At 42.3% G+C, this 27,917-nt stretch overlaps 1 protein-coding gene across 5 annotated transcripts in view; it reads left to right on the top strand.

The window, feature by feature from the left end:
- The window catches only part of Foxp1 (forkhead box P1), a 645,990-nt gene that overhangs the window by 279,311 nt on the left and 338,762 nt on the right, over positions 1 to 27,917 (top strand). The window contains exon 1 of one of the 5 annotated variants that reach the window (XM_070018956.1): positions 25,077 to 25,212. The exons of the other annotated variants lie outside the window; for them this stretch is intronic. The gene's annotated coding sequence lies outside the window, so the exon portion shown is untranslated. Of the gene's footprint in view, positions 1 to 25,076; positions 25,213 to 27,917 lie in introns of those variants that run through there. 5 annotated transcript variants of the gene reach the window in all.

Here is a 27,917-nt window from a genome sequence, read left to right as displayed (position 1 = left end):
CTATGAGCTTCATTTACTAAAGGCTTGCATTCCTACCACTTGAACTGTAGCTCCACTTCTGGCTTTTTCTGAGTAGTTTGTTGGAGATAAGAGTCTCATGAACGTTTCTGCCCAGGCTGGCTTTGAACTGCAATCCTCAGATCTTGGCTTCTTGAAGAGCTAGAATTACAGGTGTGAGTCACTGACACCTGGCTGGGAAGATATTTTCTAAAGATGTTTTCCCTCCCTGTTTTCCAGTTTATTTAATAATACCTCTTTAATAATTACTTGCTTTTGTCCTTGACCTTTGTCCTGCTCTCAACTGAAGAGGATTAATGGACCACTTTTTAAAAACTTTTTTTTTCATCCCTTCAGTCTTTCAGGTTCTTTAGTTTTGACCTCTACCTAGCTTCTTTTGAGACTCTCTGGTCTTTATGTCACACATATTTTTGTGTTTCCTGCACTGATCTGTGTGACTGTCTAGCCTCCCATTTCTCTATATCATTTACCTTGCTTAGAAATACCTGTGACCCCACTGGCCAAACTTTGATCTTTCCTTTCTGAGTCTGTTGTAAATCTTTGCTGAACACATTTCTCCTGAATGCTCTCTGTGAGCCCAGCAGCAGGGCAGAGGCGTAAGGACTGGAGTGGAGGGAGTGTTTCCTGGCTGTCCTTTGTCTAATTGGGTTTCATGTCTTAAGTGCCTGATTTGGCAAGGATGCTGCTGCCTTATTTTGCTACGGCCTTATCTGCTCCTGATGGCTAATAAATGTTTCATGTTAATCGAAATGATCCGTTACCCATCCATAGTAAAGGCGATCTTATTAACCTTTTTGAAGGACTACTGTATTGTCCTTGGGATGGACATTTCTGGGTGCCACGTACCAGTGACTTTGAAATCAGATGTGTTGGGCTGTTGGAGTTCCTTCTGTGCATTAAGATGCAGTGATTCTTATCTTTCACTCCTCAGTGTTCACTTGGAAAGTGGATCGCCTTTGCTATTACTTCAAAGAATAGTCAGTATTCACATACCTTAGGTAAATTAGAATAAATGTAATTAGGTAATATATTTGAGGGACATGCACTTGTTTTTTTAATAAGGTAAAACAAAATAATACTAAGCTGTCCACCCACTTTTTGTGCACTGTAGACTTACCAACACAAATCAGTCTTTTCCCGAGTTTCGTTTTTCTGCCCCATCTAAAACATTATCTATGTCTACTAAGCATTTCAGTATATCCTGTAAAACAAAGGGACTATATTTTAAATTTCACTTTGTCTAAAATTTACTGGAGCTGGGCACCAGTGGCTCATGCCTGTAATACCAGCTACTCAGGAGGCTGAGAGCTGAGGATAATGATTTGAAAACAGCCCAGGCAGAAAAGCCTGTGAAACTCTTATCTCTAAATAATCACATAGAAAGCAGAAAGAGGAACTGTGGCTTAAATGCTAAAGTACTCACCTTCAGCCAAAAAAACTCAAGGATAATGCCTAGGCCCAGAGTTCAAGAATCAAGACTGGCATGTCAGCATGCACACACACACACACATACCACACTCACACACACACACACACACATAAACATACACACACACACACACACACGCTGTACATAAGAATATCCTTTTTTGGCTACTTTATTGAATAGCATCATATGTGTATGTATTTATATATACATTATCTTAAGATGGACACCATTGTATGACCATTCAAATCAAGGAATCCAACTTTTCTCATCTATTGAATCCACAGTCTGTTCCAAAACTGACTCATACTTTGACTTTTGTTTATTATCTTATTACCTCCTTGTGCATTGTCCCTTTTTTTGAGATGATCTTTAAGTTTCTTACATTGTAACTTTCCTGTCATCTCCTCTCTTTTCTCCGCTCAGCTGAGGGTTTGCCAGTGTGGATCTCATGCTGACTGACAGCTAGATCTAGAGGCTGATGTTTGATCACTTCACTAAGACTCAAAGTGCTGTTCCCTACTCCATTCAGGGAGGGAGGAGCTTGGTCTGATAATTTCACTGGGGGAGGCTAAAGAGTGGAATTCTAACTGCACTACTGATTAGCTGGAAGTTTTATTCATTTTATTCTTTAGCTTCCCATTAATCTTCCCATTGATTACTCAGTGGTACTGCTTGTTTAGGAAATACAGGACACACACCAAATTCTCTGCCTCTTTACTAATTTTCACAATGATGAATTGGCTTATTGTGTTCCTCTCAATGTAACTATGGAAAGTTAATACCTTTATGAGCCATACATTTAAACACGTCTGCATTTCAATCATTTGTTTTCCCAGGTTTTGATGAAAGATTGAGTTGTGTCTCTGATTAGTGAACTTTGTCACATTTGATCTACTGTCCTTCCTGAAGGAAAAGAAAGACTGGTATTTCAGAGCTTCTCTTTAATCTGTTGTGATGGGATACTTCAGGCTCACCTGTGTCTGTTGTGTTTTTTTCTTTGTCTCTGTGTGTGTATAGTCTCTGTTTCTCTGTGTCTCTGTCTGTCTTTTTGTGGTGACAGAGCATTGGTTATGCTAGCCAAGTGCTCTGCCAGTATTTCTTACCTGAGAAGTGACATCAGCCTTTCTCATCATCAATTGCCATTCTTTCTAGTGGAAAGTTGTTTTCCACTAAAAAATTGTTTGTCGTTGGTCAGTGCATCTAGACTTCACAACTTCCTGACTACTCTTATTTTATATCTAGAGATTTAGGCCTTCTCCTTAGGCTCTTCTCTACGATAGCTTGATCTCTTTTTTTCTGACAATTAAGGAAAAGACAGAATTGGGATGCCTTGTAATTGCTTATACGTAGAGGACAGTCTCAGAAAAATAATACCAGTGCTATCACCGCTGGCATTTCAAAGCATTTCTCTCTCCTTTTCCTTCTCCCTCTCTTCCTTTCCTTTCTAATTCCCTTCTCTTCTTATTTGGGCAATATTGGAGTTTGAACTCAGGGGCTCACATTTACTAGGCAGGCACTCTATCACTTAAGTCATGCCTCTAGTCCCTCCATTTTTTAAAATGATTGTATTATATTATTTTCCCAGAACATACTGTCTTTTATACTGTACTCCCTTTAATATGATCATAGTTGTAGTAATGGAGCTATGGTCAATGCTAAATGTCGACGGTAAATATTAATACCTATTGTCATTCTATTCTAGTCTTACGTTTTGAGAAGTTTGTTGCACCTTTGGTTCTTAAAGCAAAGTTGGTTTTTTTTTTTTTTTTTGGGGGGGGGTCCAGTTGTGGGGCCTGAACTCTGGGCCTGGCGCTGTCCCTCAGATTTTCAGCTCAAGGCTAGCGCTCTACCACTTGAGCCACAGCGCCACTTCTGGCTTTTTTTTTCTTTTTTCTTATGTGGTGCTGAGGAATCGAACCCAGGGCCTCTGGCATGCAAGGCAAGTGCTCTACCACTGAGGCACCTTCCCAGCCCTAAAGCAAAGTTTTTGCCAAATGAAATTGTTGGCTCACATTTTCTTTTTAGTGTCTTAAATATGTTACTCCATTTTCTTCTGGCATAATATATCTCAAGTTGAGTAATTTTACTGGAATGTATCTTATACTTGGACATTTTGAGGAGATATGCAGAGTTATCCAGTTATCCAGTTTGTTTTTCAATAATAGTTTCTGACTTTTTAAAGAAATTTTCTTTTGAGTAGTACTTTTCTGATATTTTAACAGTTCCCTTCCTTGATTTCCTGCTCAGAGACTATTGTTTTATATATGTTGGATCTTCTTTACTTGATACTTTTCCTTAAATTCTTTTAATTTGTATCTTCATTTCTTGTTTTAGAAACTTTTCTCATTTTACCTTTTTAATTTGTTAAGTCATTATTTCTTCTATCAGTTTGTTTTCTGTCCTTTTGATGTATTCCTCATTTCTAAGATGATTTTTTGTTTCTTTTCTCCTTCTTAGTCTAATTCTGAATTGTTATTCTTTCAGATTTTATGTCATGTTCTTAATATTTCAGCTCATTTGAAATAAGAAACATTCATGTGATGACATGGTGTATGCCTTCATTTTCTGTTGGATATTACTTTATTATTTTTGTAACTTGTAGCATTTAACCTCATTTTTTCTCTCATTCCTATTTATGTGAAAGTAATTTTATGTATGTATGTATGTATGTATGTATGTATGTATATGCATGCATGCGTGTGTGAATGTATGTATGTATGTGTGTGTGTATGTATGTATGTATGTATGTATGTGTTTATGCTGCTAGTACCAGGACTTAGAGCCTGGCACTGTCCCTTAGCTTTTTTGTTTTACCATTTGAGCCACAGCTCCACTTCCAGACTTTGGCTAGTTAATTGAATATAAGAGTTTCTCAGACCTTCCTTCCCAGGAAGGAAACAGTTCTTCGAACTGTTATCTTCAGAACTCGGCCTCCTGTGTAGCTAGGCTTACGGACATGAGTCACTGGCACCCCGTTTATTTTCTGAAAGATTTGAAAGGTGGCTCTTGCCACTTGTAGAGATCCCTCATCTGGGACTTCTCTCTTGCTGGGCTGCTGGCTGGCTTGTTAAAAGCTCTTGGCTTTGTTCTTTTCTACTTAGAGGCCCTTTTCTCTTGATTTCGTCTTCTTAATTGTGATTCTATTTCCAGTGGTTTTCTTTTTCACTGTGGGGTTCTGTGCTACAATGGGGATTTCAAAGCTGAGCTGTAAGATCCACAAACACTAGGCCATGCCAATTCTTCCCGCTGCAAGTGAGGGTATCGCCCTCATCATCTCAGCTCTTCATGGGTCTTGAATACTAATTATCTCCCCAATGGAAATCATTTCAAATATCTCTAATATTAGTGAACAACCCAGTGTGGCTGTGGACGCAGCTTTTGAGGGGCTGGCATGGCCTACTATTGTGAATGGAAAGGTTGCACGATGCTCTGGGAGGACATTTCTGATTCGACAAGGTGCCAAATCTCAGTAATACAGTTATAGATCTAAATGCGTGCCTCATTTGGGAAGAACTAATTAGCAAAAGATTGAAGATGCGGCCAGGGGAACTTTGAGATTCACATATAATTTGTCAGCAGTGAGCTTATGTGCGTGATGGAAGTGAGCTACTGTTTCCAGCAGCTCATTTGCTCTGGTCATAACTTTGGTGGGGAATTGATTGGCAGTCAGGTTTCCTGATTTGTGGGTACGTGTTTGAACACATCCGATTCTGTTGCAGATGACTAGCTGAGAAGGGTAGCAGGTACGCCTGCTCTTCAGGGTTCCCAGGAGTCGATTTCAGGACTGGAGTCAGACCTCACTCCCCACTTTGGAGTGACAAACATGCTATCCTGGCTTCCTGCTCAACCATTGCCCTCATAAATTCATCTAAGTCTGCCTCAAATATGTCCGCACACAAGTGATTCCCAAGCATCCATTCTCTTCTCCCCAGCGCTTAGTGCATTTGTTCAGTATTGTCTTATGTGCCCAGGATGGTGGAGAAATTTGAGGGTAGAATTTAGAGTGATTTCACCTGTACGTATTGCCATTTGCAAGCTGTGTATCTGGGACCAGTTCCCTTGCTGGCCCTTAGTTTTCTCTTCTCTTCAATGGGGTAACAACATTGTAACAGTTGTGCCTGATACACACTGAGCACTGTTTTCCCCTTTTCCTTCTGTTGCTTCCTTGGCAGTTTGGTTGGCTTGCTATTTTCTCTCCTTCCTCTAGGGCTCTGCAGAATTGAATTTCATCTTTACCCTCTGTGTCACTCTGTTATGCCCACGTTTCTCCTACCTTCTTATGTCCTTTGAGTCTTCTCTTCCCCTAGCTACTGATGGGATTAATGAATTTGCCTTAAAACTTATTTACCCACTTAAGTCATTCCAACCAGGGAACCTGACAAGAAAGCCTTTCTCATAGCAGATCTTTTAGATGAAGGAAGCAATTGTGGCTTTCTCCCAAGACGGAATTCAAGACCTGTGCTGAAATACATAGCTCCAACCTCCTTCTTCTCTCCCCCCTTCTGTTCACTAGGAACACAGCTTTCATTCTGAAACCCTAACACAGGTTCTGTGATGAGGGCAAAGATGCATGAGCATTGCCCTCCTGCTCCCACGGAATCAGCATGGAAGTGCAGTGGTCACCAGCAGGTTCTTTCACCAGCACGCATTGTTGGGAGCTTTCGTCCACACATGGTCCCCAGTGACAATATTCAGCTTCTGATCCTTTGACTTCACCATAATCCCAACGTGAGCCACATGCAGGAGAAACCAGACTCCACTTTTTACCTTTTGACCTTTCTCCAGAGGAGCAGCATGAAGTCTGATCCTCTCTCTCTCCAGGATGATCAACTGCAGTGAGCCTGAGTCCCAACCCCAATGTGAGAACAGGGGCCAGTGGTGTGCTGGCTGAGCTGTGTTCTGAGCTCAGATGTGCACTGGATTAGGTGTCTTAGGTGCATTTTCATCTTAGTATACTTTCAGTGTATGTGGGTTTATTGAGACATAACCATCTGTAATTATTGCATCATTATTTTTCATCTGGACCCCTCTATGCTTGTTATTTTTTTTCTTTTCTAACCCACTGTGTCCCCGTGGGGCAGTGGGTTGTGCAGGCTTGCTCCTCTTTGTGGAGACTCTCTTCTATTAGCTGGACCTCTGCTTTGCACCACAGCCCTCATCTTTAGGCGATGTGGCAGCGGAAGATCACATTTCATTACCCTTTGAAGAAGAGGGCAGTGGTCTAGGCCAGGCAGGCTCGCATCCTCCTGCTAATATGTGCCAGATTGTTTAGTCCTTTCCGTAAGAAAATGCTGTCGTGAAAGGTTTCTTTTCCTCTTTGAAAGGAAGAGTGATATTCATATGAAATAAACTGTTTTGTTATCTTGAAAGCAGGGAGGGAGAGATAACGTGGCTGCCATCAGCACTGTATAAACCATTGCATCTTTATCACTCGGTGTTAAAGAACGTCTGGTATTTGGTACACAAAGACACTATTTCTCAGGTATTCTCCTTTCTGCTTGAGTGCCACAGATAAATGTTTCATACAAACCAAAGCTGTTTGTAGGAGAGTTCTGTCTAGGCCCTCGGTCCGTAGACAACTGTGAAAACTGTCTGGCATTGCTGATCAAACCTGGCTCTGCTGAAGCCAGCGGTCACTGTCAGAGGGACGGCAGAGAACTTTCTTCTTCCTCTATGCTATTCGGGTTTAGCCACTTCAGAAGGATGCAGGCCTTAGGCCGCAGCTTTGGACCTGCTGTGTATTGTTCAGCAATACCATTTGAAGATAATTTGAATGAGTTGTCAGTATTTGAATATGAAGCTGTTTCACAAAAGACAAATGTGGATTACCTTTGTGAAAAAAATTGGGGGCAGCACTTTGCCCGCATTCCCCAAAGGAAGTTGGGTTCCAGACCTGAATTCTCTATGGCCTTTGGATGAGGCGTGGTCCAGGATTTATTCTCTCCTGAGCTGCTTGGCTCATTACTGTGACCCTCTGCCCCACACACATTAGAGTTAGCCACCCATTACTTTATATGGCAAAAGTAAACCAAAATAGCCCTGGTATTCAGAGGTAAATAACTTAGTGAGTGTGTCTGCTTGATGATAGACTTTAAGAGAAAAAGGAAATAATATATTGTGTAGAAGTTAAAATCTGCATGTAATTTCTGAAATGGATGTGTATTATCTCAGGCACATATAGTAATGTACTTTTTTTTATAGTGTAATAACTTTGCAAGTGGTGGAACTCACCACAGATCATATGAAAATGTATGCTCTTTAGGGTATATTACGGAATTCTCAAGTTGGAGGGCCCACTTGGTAGCCCCTTGTTCTAGATCAAGATTTGTTTTTCTTTCAGTGCTGACAAATTGAAGCACAGAGAACCCCAGCAAACTGTCCAAGGCTACCCAGCCAACTAGTGGGAGATCTAGGAGCAGTCCCTGCACCTGCTGTGGATGCCAGGTGGAAAGGCCATTAATGCTCAGCCTCACTCCAGGAGAGGCCTCAGAACCCGTGATGTATGTTTCTTTGCTCTCAATTCCCTAGGTGGAAGTTTTAAGACACATGATTTGCTTTGTAAGGAAAGATGCCACTAGCAGTTCTGGGTTCTGAATTCTCTAGGAGAATAGGTCAACAACTGTCATCTGAAAAGGTGTGAAGACCAAAACACTTTGAAATCCAAAATCTATGCCGGGCACCAGTGATTTACCCCTGTAATCCTAGCCACTCAGGAAGGCTGAGGTCTGAGGAGGAAGATTCAAAGCCAGCCCAGGCAGGGAAAGTCTGTGAGACTCTTATCTCCAATGAACTACTCAGAAAAAGCCAGAAGTGGTGCTGTGGCTTCAGGGGTAGAGTCCTAACCTTGAGCACAAAGAGCCTCAGGGACAGAGCCCAGGCCCTGAGTTCAAGCCCCAGGACTGACAAAAAAAAAAAATCCAAAATCTTTGTGAGTCTCAATGTGAGGTCACAAATGGAGGAATCTACAGTTGATTTCACATGGTAAATTGCAGCCAGTGCAGAAGTATGTAAACTCACTTTCAGGTTATGTGCAGAAGATATACTGAAAACACAAATGAATTTCATTTTTAGAGTTTGTTGTTTTCCACATCTTATGATTATATTCCAAATATTAAAAAAAAAAGTAAAAGAAAATCGAACCAGCGGCCAGTAGCTCATGCCTGTAATCCTAGCTACTCACAAGGATGAGATCTGAGGATCATGGTTCAGTGCCAGACGGGGCAGGAAAGCCCTTTAGACTCTTCTCTCCAGTTAACCACCATAAAAATGAAAGTGATGCTGTGGCTCAAAATGGTAGAGCACTAGCCTTGAGTGATAAAGCTTAGGGACAGTATCCAGACCCTGAGCTCAGGTCCCAAGATGAACAAACAAGAAGAAGAGGAGGGAAGGAGGAGGAGGAGGAGGAGAATGAGGAGGAGGAGGAAGAGGAGGAGGAGGAAGAGGAGGAGGAGGAAGAGGAGGAGGAGAAAGTTGGAGCATAAAATCTGAGATACCTCTGGTTCTAAACTTTCAGATAAAAGCTACTCACCCTGGGTTTTCTTCAATCTCTTGCACCTTTCTAGAACATGGGTGAAATACACAGTGTGCTGTGTATTTCAGCTAAAAACTGATGCTGTTGTTCATTTTTCCAGTCTACTTATCTTAGTTATGATTGCCACAGCATAGAAGCTATCATATTGTATCCTCTTTTGTTTTCTTGTTGCTTAGTTTTGATTGCCAGGTCCATATTGAATTCCATCTTAAAAATCTACCACAACCAGACTTTCATTTTTATCATCTCTGTTTCTGTGTGGGGGTGAAGACTCCAATCTCTTGTGATAGGACTATTGCAGTAGACACTTCTTTGTTGTCTTCTAGCTTAATCTCAATAGTAGATATTTGCTGTTTCTATTGCTTTTCAATCACGACTGCACACTAGTCACTTTGGGATTTTAAAACTTACTGAGATTTGGGCCCCATGCCCAGAAATGGATTTAATTCAGCTGGGGTAAGGGCTCTGGCATCAGCAGTTAGAGAAACTTCCTGGAGATCTCATGTGTATCTCCAGAACTGACAGCCAGGCTTCTAGTTTGTCAGCTTGGTTTGTTCTCTATAAGACACATCTGACACACTACCCCGCTACTTCCATGTCCCTGTTTTCTGAATTAAGTCCAGGCTTGTGAGGCCTTCAGACTTAGTTTCTAACCACTCCCCCAGGATTGTCTCTGGCCTTGGTTTCCTCCTCACACTCACACGCAAGCCATTCACAATAGTCACCATTGCCCACAGAGTTCAGGATCCTCGGACGATTGCATTCCTTTGCACCTGTTGACTCTATCCTCTCCCTTTTGACTTGAGAAGAACAAAACCTAGCTGTCCGATGGAGGTCATCACCTCCATCACAGCATGTTTTCTGCAAACGAGCTTAGTAGTCATCATGGTACATGAAATGTGTCTGCCAACTGTATCACAGTCTCGCTCCTCTAGACCACAGCTGGCCCACAAAACCTGCTTCAGTGATGAAAATGTGCCATAAGTACAATGTCCAGGAAGCTAGCTGCTAGCCACATAAGGCTCCCGAGAAGTGGAAATGTGGATAGGGTAACAGAGGAAATGGGTTTTTAGTTTGGTTCAGTTTTCATCAATTCAAATATAAGTAGCCGCATGTGGCTAGTGGCTATTGTGGGCAGCCCAGATCTTTACTTTGAGCTCCTAGACTGCTAGGTAAAGGAATGTTTCCTATGGAATATAGACACTAAAACACTGGATGAATGCTAAGTGAACGAATGATAAGAGTCATATCAAAACCTCTGGCTCAAATACTTCCACACACACATACAAATAAAAATCCTACCTATGAGTGTGAACTATAGTATCATGTTAGATTCTCACATTGATCCTATTACCCCATTTAACATCTCCCCTCCTCCCTCCCCCCCGCCCCCAACATTTAGTTCTGGGTCTCTGAAAATACAAATTCTAGAGAGAATGGTCTGTGATTTTATGCCTTGCATAGAGTCCATTGGGTTATTTTACCTTGCTCAAAATTGGCTTTTTTTTTTCTTTTTTAATCTTTTGGTAACTTCACAGATGCCGTTTCTTGAGCCTAGGGGTCTAGCTGGCTGACACAGGCTTTTGTTTGTTTGGTTTGACCCGTGCGGCTCTTTCTTCTACACCGCTATATACAGACTGTCCATCCAGTTTGAGATAGTAGGTGGGATGTGTGGTGATATTATTAAAACTGAAGTTAAGCAGACCACAGCTCAGCAGGGGGAATGGCATTATAGTCCATCTAAAACCTTAATGCAAAGTTGTCTTTATAACCTGAAAGCTTTTTTCCCCCCTTTGGTGCGCAGTGTCTAAATTAGGGCATCAATAGTAAGGGGAGGGTAATTACATTTTTGGTGCATAGTGAATCTCAATTCTTATTTATAAAAAGTCGATTAGATTAAATTCTTATAGCTTCCTCGCTCATTCTATTTCCTTTGCTCTGTATTATGAACAATAAGGTAATTTTACTTCGGGGAAAGGGTTTTTTTCTTTCCTGCGTTGTTCAAGTTCTGTCTTAGTCACTCACCTATCATGTGTCACCCACGATACATTTCTTCTGTCTACAGAAGTGCGAACATAGACTATGCAGACTCGATCTGCTTGGCTGCGTGTTGCTCAGCCATTGTAAGGACAGGTACAGAGATGAAGAGTGGGTGATTTTATGAAGGAACCAAAGAAAGAAAAACGTTGTTAGTAAGTTTATTTACTAAGTTTATTTGGCCAGATTCAGTGTTCAAGATTTGGCAAGTGCTTTTTATACAGTAAGCATAAAGCAGGTTAGCAAGAGAAACCACTGGAAAAGTGTACTGTGTCTAAATACTTTATACAATGAAGTGTTTGCCCAAAGAGAGCTTCAGGAAGGCTTCTTGGAGGAAGGGACAGGAGCGATGGTATGATAGATACTGGGAATGACAGAGACAGGGAGCCTTTTCTAGGTGAGGAGAGCACAGAATTATGGTTATAGATAGGTTTGTGCACAATGCAGGTTGTGATGGGAGTGTGTACAGATAGAGGCATGGAAGTCAGATTTTACTAGGCTAAGCAGTGGCCTAAGGTACAACCAGACCTCTACATTCCTTTGGCCATCTCTACTGTACTCTTCTAGCTTTAGGCTGCTCAGAACTGTTCAGGTCAGGATGGCAAGTGACATATGACAGTCCCCTAATGTCAAAAAAATAAGGTGTACTGGGGGAAGATATTTTAGAGGTTTAGGAATTTCACAAATTGGTATTTTCTAAGGTTTGTCTTCCAGATGGGTGGGTTTAAGGAAAGCACCTGCAAGGACAGGAAAGAGCCTTGATAATGCATTCTGGAAGTCCACGGAAGGCCCTCGATGTGGCCAGTGAGTCTCAAAGGGACTCGACTAAAGAATGTCCATCTTTTGCTGCAAAGATGAGTGGTTCAGGTCTGTACCAGTTTCCTGATGCACTGAGCTTTGTGACTCAAAGACCCAGGTCTCCTTTGGCTGCTGACGGTGGATTTTTCCACAAGAAGCTCAGGGAAGGAATGGATGGAAAAATGGCCACAGTGTCCTGGAGATCATGAAGCAAGGATCCAGGCAAGAAAGCCAGCCACCTTCTCTGCATGGAACATAGTTTACAAGACTGCACTCATGCTCAGCACATTAGGCACATGACTGGTGAGAGCAGGTACGTCCCGTTACACCTGCATGTGGCTGCCACCTGCAGAGCCTGTCTGGAAGAACAAGGCTGTGCTAAAGAAGATGGCACCTTCTCAGGAGACACAGAGATGAACACTGATGCAGAAGAAGGGAGGTCAGCCCTGACACATGGGACCTCTAACCACATCAGAAATGACTGGAGACGGGTAACCGTGGCAACAGAGGGTTCAGTGGCATGGTAAGGGCCAAAGGGTGGGTAGATGGTGAAAGGCAGGGCATATGGATAATTCTTTTGAGAAGCTTCTGAAAAAGAAGAGGGAGAGAAAGAGATATAGAACTGAGACAGTTACTTTGCATCTTAAACTGAACTAGTGTCACAAAATATCACCAAAATCTTGTATACATAAAAGTATAAAATAGTCTTAAATTTCAGAATTTTAGAAACATTTTTAACTAGCAAACTAGAACCTTTTTTTTTTTTTTTGAGGTAAGCACAGAAACTTCTAGAAGCAAAGAAAGTGAAGAAGAACAGATTATACCTGGCAGGCATGTTTTAGAAGACCCACAGATGACAAGAACAAAACCCTGTCATGTGGTCTGGGGGCTGCTCCTGTGAAGTCAATCCCTGAGCAGCTCAGAAAGTTCTGGGGCCTGGCAGGTACAAAGCACCCAGCGGTTGCATAAAAGTGTACGCATGTGGCAAAGCGTGCTATCAAAATGTGAAAGGAAAACAAGTGTGGTGCCAAGTGGTCTTCTAGAAGGTTCACTCAGTGGCAGTATCATGGCCCCCCCAGTGTAACCGTAGGGGTCACAGTCATTTTGAAATGTTTCCACTGGCCTTTGATTCCCCTGTAATCCTATCCTCCCTATTCGCGTCCTCCTCACCCCTCCGCTGGCGCATTTTACTAATGGAACGAATCTTTAACCTCTGTAACCATGTTAATTTATGGTGTATTTTGGTCTTTCAAGATGTGAAAAATGGAGAGCTAATACAACTTCTCTTTGTCTCACTCCAAAAGGGGTTTTTACTATGGGGTCCTTGACATCTTCCCCTTATTTTATCTTCCTGTTATCTTTCACTGGAAACATTTTGTCCATTAGCTCTTTTCTAATCACCTCCAAAAATGGTCAGATTTACAAGCAACACATGAGAGAGAGAAAGAGAGACCGTGTGCGCGCGCATGAGAGAGAACATGGGCGTGTGTACACATACACACACACACACACACACACACACACACACACACACACACACACACACACACACACACACACACACACACACACACACACACACACACACACACACACACACACACACACACACACACACACACACACACACACACACACACACCAGCCAGCTTCTTCTGACATTCAACAGCAGCAGCATACATCTAAATAGTGGAAAAGTTTATTTGCTTTTGCTGAGGATGTGCTAAGTGATTTTGCAGTATGAGTGCTGTGGCCTTCTAGCACTTAGACTTGCATTTATTAAATAAATTTGTTCTCTAACTCGAGTGTTAAGTGTGTATTATGAAACCTCAAAGCCAATTTTGGTGATTGCAATGTGCAAATATTTTTTAAATTATGTAATTAAATAGGACTTGGCCTGCAAGGTCCAGTGAAGTAATTTATTAATTGAATCATCTGATTTAATTGTATGCTATTTTCTTGCATTCAGTGAATCGCCTGCATCTCTTGCTGCGGACAGGGAGACTTGTGTGCCTGTCATTGGAGATCCAGAGATTTTTGATGAGAAATCTTTAGTGCTTAATGAAACAGTAACAAATTAAAGTGGGTTTATTCTGTCTCATCCCTACATTCTGTTTTGGTGTCTGAGTCTAGTGATTTTAAACTCAAAAGCAAAGAGAAAAAGGGAATCTTGCTAGGCAGGTAGATTATTGTAATTCCATTGTGTTTGTCACTATGTTCTCTTTAAAACAAATAACTCTTTTAGTCTTAATTGTTTGCCAGTATTCAGGGTTATGTAAAGTACTTGTATAAAAAGAAAAGCCCCTTTAATTCAGTGTTAGCTACATCTTGCTAGAGCTAAAGCCACACCATATCTGTTTCCTTAAAATGTCATTTAAAAGGTATTGTGGTTTCGGAGCAGCAGCTGTGACTGAAAAGTATGTAAACTAAGCTGTTCTTGCTCATATCATTTTTATATTCTTATGTCAGACCAGAAGGCTGCTTTAAATTTATTTTTCATTGTGTATTAGTTCTAGAGTCTGAGTTTCTTTTTTCCTCCTCCTCCTCCTCCTCCTCCTCCTCCTCCTCCTCCTCCTCCTCCTCCTCCTCCTCCTCCTCCTCCTCCTCCTCCTCCTCCTCCTCCTCCTCCTCCTCCTCCTCCTTCATCTTCTTTTTTTCCTTGTTAACCTATGTTCTTTGGGACATGCTATACTCAAGTCCTTAAGAAAATAACAATTTGGGGGGGGAGGTACCAAAATAATTTATTATTTGTTTTATTTGGGGGAAGACAAACTAGAAACAAATTTTTCTTACTCTCCCCAAGTAGGATTTTTGAGTCTAGCATCTGTGTTTTAGGAAATGAAGGAATTCAGCCTTACTATATCAAGTAGCATGTAAGGCAGTAACTTTTAGAAGTCCAACTTGCTTTCCTGAAAGGAAAATATTTTTTGTTGCTATTAAATATAGTTTATATTGCCACTTCCATCCCTCCCACCCCCCCAGTGGTGGCCATTTACTTAAATTCTTAGTTAATATTCCTGTATAGAAACACCTTTGCCTTTAGAGCTCCCTTTTTGCAAATTCCTATTTCACATGCAATGTGCCTCCAGCTCTGGCCCCCCACATACACCCAATCAAATCATGGCATGGTGTCATGGCTACCAGCAGCTGATGTGGGTGACTTTCAGTAATGATAGCAAAGAAGATGTGCATTTTTAGTACCTATAATGCCCTGCTGTCCTACTGTGGAAATGTAGAACATAGGAGAGAGAGAGAATACACACACACACACAAAGGTTGTAAAAGCTGAGTAGAAAGTATGAGCTGTTAGAATTTCCATGGTAAATATAATTTGATTACATGTGCTGGTAATTTCCCTCAGCACTTCAGGATTTCATTTTGAGAGTTGCTTCGCAATGTTTTATTTGCTTCCAGCTTCTAGAAACAAATTGAGCCCTAATAACTTTCCTTAAGAAGCCCCCGTTGATTTGCCTTGTTACTGTAAGCTCACATCTGGGTGACCCAATGAGGGGAGTAAGCTGGCAGGGCAGGCAGGTCTCTCTGGTGGGTCCCAGCTGTCTGGCTTGTCCCAGCCCTCTGTCTCTTGTCGGGCCCAGTTGGGTCCCAGATAGAAGCTAGCTCTTCTTTTTGCTTCTTAGACTTGAAAGTAAGCTCCCAAAGTATCAGGGTCATGGTCAAAGTAGCCAATAGGTTATAGTCAAAGACAGTGGTCATTGGGCTGACCACTAGCTGTATCCTGGGAGGGAGTCTGTAGTGCTTTGGAAGATCTTGTGAAGTTCAAGGTCGAGGTCAGGGGTCCTCAGGCCTGGCGCAATGGCTGCTTCTCAGCCAGTACACCCACAATTCAGTACGTTAGCAACTTGTTCAGCGACCACTGTGTACCATTTTATTAAGGAGAAACTGGTTCTAAATGATGGATGTATTTTCCATGTTCTAGCCAAGTTCCTCGTGGGTCCTGATGTAAAACCACACTCTAGCCTTCTAAGGAAGTTTCCTTTCCACTTCACCTCATCACCACTTGGGGAAGCGATGGAAATCGGTCTCCTTTTCTGCTAACTTTGAGCCTAAGTTGATTACCAGGAATTTTCTTAGGAGCAGAAGTGACGGGGCGCCTGGAGCCTGGAGGCGAAGGACTGTATAGAAGAAGTTAAGCTTATTTTGATTCTAGCTTCACATGCCACAGCCTAGCACAACCTGCGAGGGCATTTGGAACTTCTCCTGCCATGTTCTGACCTCTTTGTGGTTCCAAAACCTCTGCACGTGACTGACAGTTCCAGTATCTGCGGGCTGTGGCCGTTGCTTGTCTGTATTCTTAGAAATTGTGTGTGATGTCTCTGAGCTTTGTGTCCTCGGTCATACACAGAATCCACTCCTAACGAGGAAATGGTTTGAGAAGATCCCCCAAGACATAGTCAGCTCTGTTCTTTCAGATCTCCTCTGACTTGCCTCTTATTTAAGCTTTATTCCTGAAAGCATGGATCATAATTAGTGCTAAAGAAATGTAAAGATAAGGCAAATGTCAGTGGCTCAGGCCTATAATCCTAGCTGCTCAGGGGTCTGAGATCTGAGGATTGTGGTTCAAAGCCAGTCTGGACAGGAAAGTCAGCGAGACTCTTCTCTCCAATAAACTACTCAGAAAACTGGAAATGGTGCTGTGGCTCAAGTGCTAGAGCGCTAGCCTTGAACAAAAGAAACTCAGAGACTCTGAGTTCAAGCTCCGGAACGGGTACCAAAGAAAAACAGTCTAAAAGTTAGGCATAAAAGATGCAGAACTTCTCACTCCATCCTAAGTCAATTCTTGGTCACTGATGAAACAGAGTGAATTTCTGATCAAATAAATTCCCCCACTGCTTTTGAGTGGGCTGTTCTTTATCCATCATCATCATCATCATCATCATCATCATCATCATGACCACCATCACCACCATCTCTGTCACTGATAAAGTAGGAGATGGCTTCGTTAGCCTTCTCCTTACTCAAGCAGAGAAGCACATGAAAGGGAGGTTACATATACTGTAGTGGGCAGAATGCCTGGGCAGTTCAATAAAAGGCTGGTTCATATAAAAAGGCTTGTTTCTATGTGGAAAATATGAGCCTGTCTTTTTTTTTTTTTTTTTTACATGGACCAGGTGTGGATTAGTTTCCTGAACCTTTTACCCAGCCATATTCCCGCTTGTAATTCTTCTGAGGCATAGTTCAGCCAAGTCAAAGAAACATGTTATTAAAGGTGAGCTGAAAGGCATTTAAAAAATAAACAAACTGTTTAAGATCCTAAATCAGTAACAGAATCTATATGCACAGACTTGAAAAAGCACAGGGAAAGTGTTTCAATACCTTTGAGTTCCAGACTGGATTCTCTCCTTGCCTTCTTTGAAGATCTCCTCAAAGACCTTTTGGCTTGCTGGCAGGACTGGGAGTCAGTCCTGACCTTCCACTGTAGTTCTTTCCTAACTCACTGTCTGCTTCCACTGAGGTGGGTGAAACCCCAGTCTGAACTCTATGGTTCACCAGTGTTATGTTGGGCAGAGGGATAAGAGCACTTATTCCCTGTCAGCACTGTGTTTGGGGGCAGTTTAAAATCCCATTCACATTCTGCCCTATTTCCTCACCTGTAGTGTGGCAGTCAACCAGATGTTATAAACAACTTGACCAGATGGCAGAGATAAGGTGTAGGGGATTTTAGATTTTTAGTTATTTTGTTTGCATTTGATTTTGGTTATTTTATTTTTAGTTATTTATAAGTTTTAGTTATATTATCTTTGCCTGTACTAGCAGTGATGGTTAGATTGTTTCATGTATTTTGGGTGCCAGGCAGCATTCTATGCCGTTCTTCTCCTTTATTAATTCCTCAAAATACAGATGGTGAACTACAATTTAACCCATTTTACAGGTGGCCACACTGAGGGTTAAAGAAATTAAGGTCCTGAGTTCATTCGACCAGTAACAGAGCTTTGTTTTGCTCTTGAGTGCTTTTACTAAGCTACCTGGGTAGAATCTGAAAGGCTCTAGTGCAGTAGTTGCACTGTGCTCTCAGCGAGATGCCTCAGGGAGTATCTGCAAATACATGCATTTGTCCTGTACTCCCTCTGCCTTCTTCCCTACTGGGTACCATTGTTCTCTACTTGCGTAACATTTTCCCTGCTGTGTAACACTGTTTTGTACCTGTTGCTTTTCCCTATCAGGCAATTTCAGCTCAGGAACAGATACCAACTCTTTGTAGCCTCTTGGGCCATTTCTTCCTTCATTATCTTGAACTTTTGTTGCGATGGGGAAATTGTGTAAAAAGTGTTCACATCTTTTCAAGTCATTTCAACTAAGCAGGATTGGGAGCAGCTCATAAGAGAGGATGGGTGTGTTTGTGTGTGTGTGTGTGTGTGAGTGTAAATGTCTTCCTTGTCATCCATTTATGAGAGAAATACCTCCTTCAAGAAGGAGCTTGAAGCCTGAATTCTCTGTTGTGGACTTAGAATCCCACCCTTGGCAACAGAGCATTGCCCCTGACCTGTCCCTGCTGTCTTAGAGGACAAAAAGGACAGTTCAACCACAGCTTCTTGTTTGGGCCCATTTGAGTGGTTGTATTTCCTGGAAGGTATGGGCTGGGCTTGTCCAAGTCCCCAGCTGGCTTCAGCCATTCCTGTAGATGAAGTCCCTCTCTGCTCTGCTGTGGTGGCCTTGCACATGTCCAGTCCCGCCAGGCATCTGTCCAGCATCTTTTCTCCCTGGCTGGGTTCTTGGGGTTCTAGGAGCTTTGTGATCACCATGATGAAAAGTTACCTAACGTCAGTAATACAGTATCCTTTGAATGTACTGGTTCCTTCTGAGCTAAGGAGCCAAGAGGATGGGCTGTATTGCTTCTCGGTTTTACTGGCTTTTCAGAGTGTTTCAGTGTGAGCTTTGGGAAAGACTAAGGGTAGAGGAGAGTCAAGGGTAGACTGGAGCTCTAAGCTACAAATGTTAGGGAAGGCAGGAAAAGAGGCATGGGAAAGGAAATGGGAGGACCAGGTGCCAGGAAAAGTTGTGTCATCTTTTGGTATTTCTCTGGTGGCCAAAAGGTAAGTTTCTACTTTGAGGTCACTGGCAGCCAGTGAGAGGCCACCACTGCCAAGGTTGGCAGTTGGAGAACTAATAAAGGAAGGGGCGTGGGAAGTCCTGGGAGACCTTTGTTTGGGGGAGAAAGAGCAATTGGAAACCCTCCAGCCACGCCGGCAACATTTGTGGGCCTGTCTGAGGTGTCAGCACACCCATAATCAAATTAGTGTGAGGCTACTCCAGGGTGCCCTGTGCACCAGCAGTGGGGGCTATGGCGTCATCAGTGGGCGGAGCTGGGGTGAGATGCTGGGATGTCTTCATGAGGCTCACAAGCAGGTTAGCTGTCCTATTTCCCTTCTTTCTTGCCTCTTTCCCTCCATGCCTCCCTCCTCCTTTACCTCCCACTCTTCTTCCCTCCCTCTCTCCTTTCCTAAATTTTTCTTTTGTTTTCCCTCTGTCCCTTTATCTCTTCCCTTTTTCTCTCCTCCCCTCCCTCTCTCCCTCCTTCTTCTTCCTCCTTCCCTCCTCCTTTTTTCTTTTGTTTTCCGTCCTTCCCTCTGTCTCTTTCCCACTTTTTCTTTTTCTCTTTCTCCCTTTCTCTTCCCTTCTGTCATCCCTTCCCTGCTTTCCTCTTTCCCTCTGTCCCTTCCTTGTATTTGGATTTCAAGTTGGCTAGTGCTCTACCTCTCTCTACAGGGCTACAGTTCTGGTTTTCACTGGGTATTCTTAGGATAAAGTCTTGCTTCCCGCCTAGGAGCACACTGGAGTCTTCATACACCTACTTTAGATTTCTTACATGGTCCCTGCAGTATTGGGCACATGCTACTGTGTCTAGCTCCCTCTGTGCAGATGGAATCTCCTAGACTTTTCTTCCAGGCTGGCCTTGAACTACCCCTCACACATATATACACTCTTCCCTCTTCTACCTATCCAAGTAGGATTACAGAAACCACCAGCCCTCCGTGTTTGCGTGTATGTGTTTAATTTTTTGAACCCTTACCATACGGAGCTGCTTTTCTGCCCTGAAAACACATCAGACAAAGCCCCTGCCTTCATGACATGTATGCTCTTATTATTTGTCCTGAATTGGAATGCACATAGTCCAAATTAGTATGACTTGTTTCATCTGTTAGCTAATCTGGTCTAGAAACCGACTGAATCCCTTTCACTGGGGATTGAAATGCCAAGAGCCAGATGTAGCCACAAGTCAGTATCCTTGAGAGCGTGTCACCTGGAGCCAGCTGGGCTAACCTGGGTCTGGTAGGCAGCTATACACCTGCCCATTGGGGCCAGGTACTGGTGGTGCAGGATCAAACTATTAGCCAAGGGCTCATACATCACAGTGTGTGTCTTATGCTTGACCACTGCTCATTAGACCAGAAGGCTCTGGTGAGAATCACCCAGAACATAACCACACATGATTATGGCATTGAAAACCAAAGCAAGTAAGACTTCCTTATCACTGGACATAGAGGTGGGCATGAGGGAAAGCCAATGTCAGGAAGAAAACAAGTAACCTAGACAGCCCTGCCTTACAACTGAAAACTGGTGGCCAGTATAGACACTTGCTTCTAGCGGATACTGAGGAAGAACACGTAGGAGCATTTCTGCAGTATCCATTTTCCCTGGTTGTTGTCTTTTAAGGACAGGGTTTCCATAAAGCTTCTTAATTCCTACTTTTGAAAGCAGTTCAACTCCTACAAGCAGGCTGTATATATCCTGAATCCAGCATTTCTGTCTGCAAAAGTAAATAAGAAGTATATAAATAAGTAAAATGTGTCAGCTTACCTGTGTGTAAAAGACTTCCTTGTTTATTTGTTCCTGGTTTAATGTACCGGGCAGGCCATGCTAGTACACAAGATAGTGGTGGAATTTGGTTGTTCACTGTCCAGTAATGACTTCACAGTAGTTGTTCAATACATATTTATAGACATAGAAGAAAGCGAAGTTCCAAGGAATATCTTGACTCGTAAAAGGTGATTAATGTTATTTCAACTAAGTTGAAGGTAGATGTCCCACAATTTTTGTGTCCTCCAAAATAAAGATTTTAATTGGAATGGGTTTAGAGTTCTTTTATTTTCGGTTTCATATGTTGGCCTCTAAAGCCTGATTAAGACGGAAAGCACAAGAGGGCATAGACCAAGGTTTTGCAGTGCACTTCCTTTGAAACCCAACCGATATGTCCACGTGAGAACATCTTTATGACACTAAGGTTCTCAGTGGTTTTTCAAAAAAGTCCCAGTCTGAGTAAGGCTGCTTGCTAATCCAGTCATCGAACGGGAGAAATTCATAGGATACTAGTTTATGTGTAAAACCAAAACAACAACAACAAAAAATCAACTCATGCTGGGTGCCAATCACTCAGGGCTGTAATCCTAAACTACTCAGGACGCTGAGATCTGAGGATTCAAAGCCAGCCAAGAAAGGAAAGTTTTTGACAGTATTATCTCCAGTGAACCACCAAAAGACAGAAGTGGAGGTGTGACTCAAGTTATCCAGCACTAGCCTTGAACAAAAATACCCAAGGATAGTGCCCAGGACATGGACGGACGGACACACACACACACACACACACACAAACACACACACACTGAACTCCTGCATCCTAACTGAATTGTGTAAGTTTGCTGTGCAGGAAGCATCCGTGGAGCCGTTTGGTTTTGTGGCATTGGTGTGGGCTGGCTGGGGATAAAGTTGAGGCATTGATATTGTATGAGGAGAGCCAGATGGTCGCATTACACATCTTTTGTGTTCTTGTTTGCTTCTTAAAGCAGTTGCAGAATTTTGCCCTGGGCGATATTTTCTTCGTGCCTGTGTGTTCTGCTATGAATTTACTTTTGTTAGAGTACTTTGAAAGAAATCCTAACTGGGAATTTTTTTTTTACTTACGTTATAAACTTGTGAAGTCAACACAGGGTGTTCATAAAAATACTTTTTTTAAAAATGTTAGGCGTATTAGTAATAGGGGGAGGAGATCTGCTTTATTTTTTCTTAGCATAGTGACTTTAACCTTATTTTATATCAATTCAGAGAAAACTCTCTGCAGAATGATGAATGTGAAATTGATGGTGAATGAGTGGAGAGAGATATAGACAAATCAGATACATTATTATAGCAGAGATAAGGCCTACCTGATAAAAGATGTAATTTTTTCCCTGACTTTTTATTGGTTCCTCAGGTCATGGATTTTACTAGTGAGTTTGATTTCAAGGCATTCAACTTTTTGAGATTGTGTTAGTGTGTGAGTTTTTGCCTAAGTATTTGGTTAGCCTTTATTAGAATAGTTAATCACACCACCATTGAAATTTATATTTATTTCCCACTAAAAACAAATTATCTTTTGCAGTCACCAATGACAAGGGATAGTTAAGATGTTCGAACTGCATCTAAAGGATGATATTTTATCACCGAATGCCTGTAACGAGGGACTGCTGAGCTAGAGCTATTTTCTCTTCCTTTTCCCATCATGATTCAGTACCTCAGAATTATCTAATACCCGTTTTACAGTCCTAGTTTGTCTTTCTTCCCTCATTCAAAAGAGAGAAAGGGACAAATGCAGTTTCTCTAGGCAATGGTTTATTTTCCCATGGTGCACAGATTTTCCAGTTTGAGTTAGAACCTGCTGTCCCTGATGAGTGCACAGGAAACTTCCAGAGCCTTAACCTTATTGAAATTTCTGCCGGGGTGGCGGGGAGGGGGTCAGTCACAAGTCTGAGACGATTGCTTCCCAATAATGAAGCCATTGTACGCATCCTATCTGATCAGTTCTTGAAATGTTTTAGTAAGTCTATCTTACAACATTATAAGCAGATAATCAGCAGCCTTAGAAGGTCCCCATCTGGACTGTAGAGTTCTTTTACTGCAAGATGTTTTGCCTTTTTGAGATAGCTCTCCTGTTTCATCATCTGCTCCGCCGAGATGAAGTGCATATGAAAAGTCAGTGACTCCGAATCCATCTGTTGTTATTATTTTCCGCTGATAATTGGCTTGAACAATGAAATGTCTGTGTCTGAAGCCTTTGAAACTGTACACCCTGTTTATTTTCTAGAGGTCTCACTGCAACTGCACCCCCCTTTCATCCTCCTCCTTCATTTTCTCTCATGCTTACAGCAAGTGGCGCTTGTGTAAGGATGACATCTTTGACTCTGTGCATCAGTATATGTCACGCAACATCTAAAGCATGCGCAGGGATTTTTGTCACAACCCCTGTCTGTGTCTGTGCACATTGCTCTTGTAGCCAGCACTCTTCCAAGACAAGCTTACCTGGGCCCCAATGCATGGATCCCTTACCTGGATCCATCATCTTTATTTCCCAGCCCTCATTAAAGCATTCCTTTCAAGGACAATACCTAATGCATATGGAATTAGATCCTACCTATAACTGTATATGTGACATCCAGGTTTGCATGACAGAAGCATTACTATTGGGCTCCACTAACAGCACTTCTATGAGCTGGCTCAACCAGGAGGAGATAAGGAAGTGGGAAGTCCAACTATCCACTCCAACCGGCAAAATAGTCCTCAGAAATTTCTCTGGGATGGAAAAAGGTTTTCTCACAGGGATGTACTGATTGAATTTTGGTCCATGGTTTGTGTCAATATCAGATCATGATTGTCCAGAGAGGTAGATTGTCTAACACCTTGTTTAGAGGGTCACTTCAAGGCCAAAATAGTGAACAAAACCAATCTTTTAGTCACCCTGAGGGTTCCTTTCAGAGAACCTATACGTTCTTCTTTCTTCCTTTTATTTAAAATTTTGTTTCTTTTCCTCCAAAATTACCATAACATATATTTGAAGTAAGCTTTTTGTTTGTAACATTAAAAAACAAAACTTCGGTGCTGATTTTTTTTGTATTCAGATGATATATTGTACTAATAAAATAAAACTTGATTTTGAATTAGAAAGCACTTTATTTCTCTTGGCTAGGAGAGTTGAGTTTCCTCCTGAGGCTGAGAAGAATCCACATTTGAGCCTTTTGAATGTAAATTACAATAGAAACCTATCTTATAGAAAAGCAGTGTTGGATTTGCCCCCAAAGTACAGATGGCATTAGAAAGGAGAAGATGAACCTAATCTTAACTCATGTTTCAGCAGAGATCATTAAACACTGAAAAAATGCATTAAGAATTATTCAGTTACTAAGATCCACATGTGGCTGGATCACAGAACAAGAGGTCCCTGGTAGTGAATTTACACAAAGTGGGAAAAGGTAGTAGAGAATTCCCAGTGCGCCTCTCTCTCTCTCTCTCTCTCTCTCTCTCTCTCTCTCTCTCTCTCTCTCTCTCTCTCTCTCTCTCGTTTAAATTCCTGGGTTCTAACGACTAATTACATTGAGGTATGGCATATTTTCTGTCGAAATGGAGAAAAATTGTTGACTATAATTATATTATTTAATTGAAATTATAAGTGGTTGAGGCCATTCAGTTAAAAGCATCCCTTCTAATACGTGGGTGATGCTTTTAAATGACTGGCCTAGATTGGTGAGTGACATTTAACAGGAAGGCATTTTGGATATATTTTTGGAAAACTCCCCATTATTTTCTTTAAATGATTAGTGAACCAGAGAGTGTCCTGACATTGAATGTGCATGTGTATTGCCTTTATATATCCATATGTGAACATGTGTGGGCATACATGCGTTCATCTACACATGGGTATGCATGCATGTATTTTATATGTGAATCTTTGTAAGTCCAGGTGAAATATAGCTTTCTCAAGGCACAGACTCACAAGATCAGTTTGTCATGCCACGATGCGGAGAAACAGGCAGTTGTATCTCTTACCTTAAATTGTGCTTGTTTAAAAGCTCACACTGAACGTTAGCTCTGTAAACGCAGCCCACAGCAGAACTCTGCTGGTGTGAAGGGTGCCAAGTTCTTTTTGGAGTCGCTTGAAATACAATAGTACTCTATCTCCCTCCCTGCCAACCTCCCCCTCCCCCGCGGGAGTGAATTCTTAATTACTAATGAATGCAATTCATTTTAATTGTTATTATAGCAACATCGCATTTAAGGGTCTCCTGTTTTATGGTGTCCCCGAGACCTGGCAGTGTCTTCTTGTCAGAGAGAGGAGGACAGGTAGAAGGCACAGCGGGCGTCTGATTGAGCCAGTTATTCATTTGCTGAGTGTTTGTGTTTATGCAAAGGGGCCTCTTCCTGCATATTTAATCTAGAGTAAGGCAGTGGCTTTTGTTATGTTTAACCCACATACCTTCAGTCCTTCCTCCCTCTGCAGCCAGCTTGGGAGCCCCGGGAGCCTGTGGGCTTCCAAGTGCCTGCCTGTACTTTCTTCCTTCCAAACTCAACTTTTCTTCCATTGTGTGAACATTGCCTTTCCTGCCCCAAAGCTTTGCCTCTCCACCATGACGGGGTAAGTGTGGACCAAGCCAAGCCGCCACTTCTGTTTCGTTTTACAAATGTGAGAGGGTACTGGGCTGCCCTGCTGGGCACCGCCGGAAAGCCAGTCCAGTTCCCGGGCCCTTGGTCAGTTGGTGGCTGCCTGGGGACTAGCGCAGGACAGGTGGCTCTAGGCAATGGTGGCCGGGTTTGGGACTGGCAGGGAGAAAGAGGCTTTGGGGGACTGGCCGGAATGCAAAAGAAAAGGGAGAGAGGGAGCGCAGCTTTATTATGCTTTGTGCTCACAAACCCTGTTTTGTAACTATCCGGCAGATAATGCTGACATTGTTTGCTAAAAGCCTTCCAACAGTGTACAAAAGTGAACTGGAAGAAAGCTGGGGAAACTCTGTTGCTGTATTGTGTGGACCGGGCCAGGGGCCTCCCCGAAGGTCCGTGTGCAGGAATAGGAAGGGTTTTTCTTGTGTGGAAATCGAACCATCTCTTTATTGATATTAATAGCACACTGGAGATGTTGGCGTGGCGCTCTGGGAGGCGGTAGAGAGGGAAGGAAATCTGATCTTGCTGGGGTAAATGACAGCCTTTTGGCCCCACAGTGAAGAAGACATCCATGCAGGCTCAGTCTGCAATAATGGAATCCTGGCTTAACTGTTTGCTCTAGGAATTTTAATCTGGTGCTGTTTGTTTTTACTATCCGGGGTCTTGTTATTTTTTGTTGTTGTTGTTCTGATGAGGGGCGGATGCAATCTTTATTTTTCAAGTGAATTAACAGACCCAGGGAAATTGTTGTCCTTGGATAGCTCTGGGCCGGGTGAGCTTTTGTTTTTCTTTTTTGAGGTGAGAGTGTTTATCATTTTCCTAAGAGATGCCCACAGGAACTCTGTCCCCGGTCTAGGTATTTCAGGGTGCGGGGATTACATCGTGCTTCTGAAACGAGTTATCCCTTCCCACTCATCTGCTGCCTCTGTCTGAGTAACTGTTTTCAACAGAAGAGTGTGCTGTTACCCCACAGGTTGGAAAGTGGGAGAATTTAAATAAAATTTCATCAACCTTATTAAAAAATATGTGGGGACTTGGGTACAAATCAGTCTGGAGACTTAGAAGCATTGATTAACAGTGAGGCTGCTGACGGCTTTTAATAATAAAATTACAAATACTCTATCTAATTGTAAGTATATGACTTTTATACTCGGTTTTTTAAGAGGGAAAAATACTTTTTTTTTCCTCCCCGAGAGAAAGTAACTCGACAGAGCACCTTCTGTGATTAGCGCTATTGTATTCTTAAATTTTGATTGATAGAGATAATAGTTTTCACTTAAAAATACAGACAGGTACTTTAACTTTCCATGACAATAGCTATTTGCATTTCTTTTATCTTTTTGTTTAACATTTGTGGGGGTGGGGATGGATTTGATTATTAACTCTTATTGCACACCAAAGGTAAATCTAAAACAAAGGCTTTGTTAGGGCTTCAAAAGCAAAACAGCAAATATTGTTTTTGGGTTTCAACACGTAAAGGCTGCTAAAGGATACCTATAAAATATTTTCACGTGGCCGTGGCCAGGGTTTTACTTTTGTGGAAGGTAAGAGAGAGTCATTCTTGCAAATGAGCCAGATCTATCCAGGGAGGTAGCATTCTTAGGAGGCCCAGCCTGCCAGCCTACTACAGAGATTTTACCAGCAAGCCTTGGCTTGGATTGCTTGTGCCACGTGGCTTGCTTTGTAGAGTATTTTAGATATTTTTTTTTCTTGTCTACTAGAATGGACACCAAAGTTAGGCACCCTGGCTTGAGGGTGAGGAGAATAGAAGGGAAATGTGGTCTGCAGGGATAGGATTAGGATTTGGGAAATGATGGATTTGGATGCAAACTACTTAAGTTCTTTGATCAAACCAAGCAAAGGGACACACTAGAGAGCATGTGTGGTGTCTTCAGGTCACTTCTGGTGGCCAGGACCTGCGCTGGTCAGAAGTTTCTCCTGTCTATCTTCGCTTCTTACCCTCCCTGTTTACTCTCTGCTGTTTTATTGTTTTTCTTTCTTCCTCTTTTTCTAACTTTTTTTTTCTTTCTTAACCGCCTTTCCATGTCTGTAAAGCTGATTTCCAAGAAGGTTTTTCTAAGTGTAGACAAGACAGTGACCCTTGTGTGATCATTTTTCAACTAGTCAAATATGTGTTGATATATCTCTTGTTTTTGAAGAAATCATTGAAAAATAAGATGAAGAAAGCCAGCATGGGTTAAGATTGACTACTTAAAGAGGCAGCCCTCTCTTGGAAATTGGCCTATTTGTACCTATTTTCACAAATGACTTGTGTGCCTCTCTTGCAGGGTCTGAGGGTCTGGGAATTTGAGCCATGTTCCTGGACTTCAGAGAAAGAGGGGGTCCTCTCCCTTGAGGGCTGGCTCTACTGATTTCCATCCCCCAATGGCTTGGGCACTCAGTAGGTTCTCATCCAGCACTAGCTGTGCTGAAGCTTGAGGTATCTCCCTTGGCCCTCCTGGAGGGCCTCTTTTGTGCGATCGCATAACGTGAAGTACAGTGAAGAAAACCCCACCATTTGTTTTAGCTGCCATGAAAGAAAAGGAGGAAATACTTTTAATAGAATAAACACACATACACACACAAACAAAACAACAACAACAACAACAAAAACCCAGCCCTTGTGCTGTCCCTTCTCAGTCTGTGTGAAGGAAGATCACACCTCCACACTTACCTACAAGT

The sequence above is a fragment of the Dipodomys merriami genome, unplaced genomic scaffold, assembly GCF_024711535.1.
Source record: "Dipodomys merriami isolate MVZ:Mamm:240054 unplaced genomic scaffold, mDipMer1.0.p SCAF_13, whole genome shotgun sequence".
NCBI lineage: Eukaryota > Metazoa > Chordata > Mammalia > Rodentia > Heteromyidae > Dipodomys > Dipodomys merriami.
This window is presented reverse-complemented; position numbering and strand designations above follow the sequence as displayed.